Source organism: Phalangium opilio, unplaced genomic scaffold (genome assembly GCF_054372755.1).
Source record: "Phalangium opilio isolate 3A_F unplaced genomic scaffold, DU_Popi_V2 ptg000032l_1, whole genome shotgun sequence".
Taxonomy (NCBI): Eukaryota; Metazoa; Arthropoda; class Arachnida; order Opiliones; family Phalangiidae; genus Phalangium; species Phalangium opilio.
In genome coordinates this window covers 10,374,830-10,376,681 of record NW_028324159.1, presented here as the reverse complement: position 1 = coordinate 10,376,681, position 1,852 = coordinate 10,374,830, and the positions used below count along the sequence as shown (strand labels likewise).

Here is a 1,852-nt window from a genome sequence, read left to right as displayed (position 1 = left end):
ACCCACAAGTACCTACATGAATCCACAAGTACCTACAAGCACCCACAAGTACCTACAAGCACCCACAAGTACCCACAAGTACCTACAAGCACCCACAAGTACCTACAAACACCCACAAGCACCTACAAACATCCACAAGCACCTACAAGCACCCACAAGTACCCACAAGTACCTACAAGTACTTACAAACACCCACAAGTACCTACATGAATCCACAAGTACCTACAAGTACCTACAAGCACCCACAAGTACCTACAAGCACCCACAAGTACCCACAAGTACCTACAAGCACCCACAAGTACCTACAAACACCCACAAGCACCTACAAACATCCACAAGCACCTACAAGCACCCACAAGTACCTACAAGTACTCGGGGCAAGCACCCACAAGTACCTACAAGCACTCGGGGCAAGCACCCACTAGTACCCGGGGCAAGCACCCGGGGCAAGCCCCACAAGTACCCGGGGCAAGCACCCACAAGTACCCGGGGCAAGCACCCACAAATACCTACAAGCACCCACAAGTACCTACAAGCAATCACAAGCACCCACAAGTACCCGGGGCAAGCCCCCACAAGAACCCGGGGCAAGCCCCCACAAGTACCCGGAGTAAGCACCCACAAGTACCTACAAGCACCCACAAGTACCTACAAGCACTCACAAGTACCCACAAGTACCTACAAGTACTTACAAACACCCACAAGTACCTACATGAATCCACAAGTACCTACAAGCACCCACAAGTACCTACAAGCACCCACAAGTACCCACAAGTACCTACAAGCACCCACAAGTACCTACAAACACCCACAAGCACCTACAAACATCCACAAGCACCTACAAGCACCCACAAGTACCTACAAGCACTCACAAGTACCCACAAGTACCTACAAGTACTTACAAACACCCACAAGTACCTACATGAATCCACAAGTACCTACAAGTACCTACAAGCACCCACAAGTACCTACAAGCACCCACAAGTACCCACAAGTACCTACAAGCACCCACAAGTACCTACAAACACCCACAAGCACCTACAAACACCCACAAGCACCTACAAACATCCACAAGCACCTACAAGCACCCACAAGTACCTACAAGTACTCGGGGCAAGCACCCACAAGTACCTACAAGCACTCGGGGCAAGCACCCACTAGTACCCGGGGCAAGCACCCACATGTACCCGGGGCAAGCACCCACAAGTACCCGGGGCAAGCACCCACAAGTACCCGGGGCAAGCACCCACAAGTACCTACAAGCACCCACAAGTACCTACAAGCAATCACAAGTACCCACAAGTACCTACATGAACCCACAAGTACCCACAAGTACCTACATGAACCCACAAGTACCCACAAGTACCTACAAGCACACACAAGTACCCACAAGTACCTACAAACACCCACAAGCACCTACAAGTACCTACAAGCCCCCACAAGAACCCACAAGTACCTACAAACACCCACAAGCACCTACAAGTACCTACAAGTACCCACAAGCACCAACAAGTACCGACAAGCACCCACAAGTACCCACAAGTACCTACATGCACCCACAAGTACCCACAAGTACCTACATGCACCCACAAGTACCTACAAGTACCCACAAGGTAATCAAGTTTAAATAGCTTTAACCTAAGCAGAGAAAAGATAAAATGTCCATTAAGCTAGCTATTTGTTCTAAGAATTTGACTATAACCGCGGTAAAACGACCAAACTCGCTTCATACACTACATAACTCATGCTAAAAAGTCGCAGGTTCCATAGTTTCAGGGTAAACCACGTAAGTCGGAGCATGTAATTAAAACTATGAAAAGCAGTACTTAAAGTTAATTTTTCTTGATGAAAA

General features: G+C 48.6%; 1 long non-coding RNA gene across 1 annotated transcript; it reads right to left on the bottom strand.

Annotated features, from left to right (window-relative positions):
* Window positions 1–733: 733 nt before the first annotated feature.
* Window positions 734–1,244, bottom strand: LOC149686147 (uncharacterized). Its single transcript, XR_016384120.1, has 3 exons — window positions 1,211–1,244; window positions 1,099–1,131; window positions 734–858 (listed from the first exon to the last, which is right to left on the bottom strand). It is a non-coding gene; the product is annotated as an uncharacterized LOC149686147 (long non-coding RNA).
* Window positions 1,245–1,852: the final 608 nt, after the last annotated feature.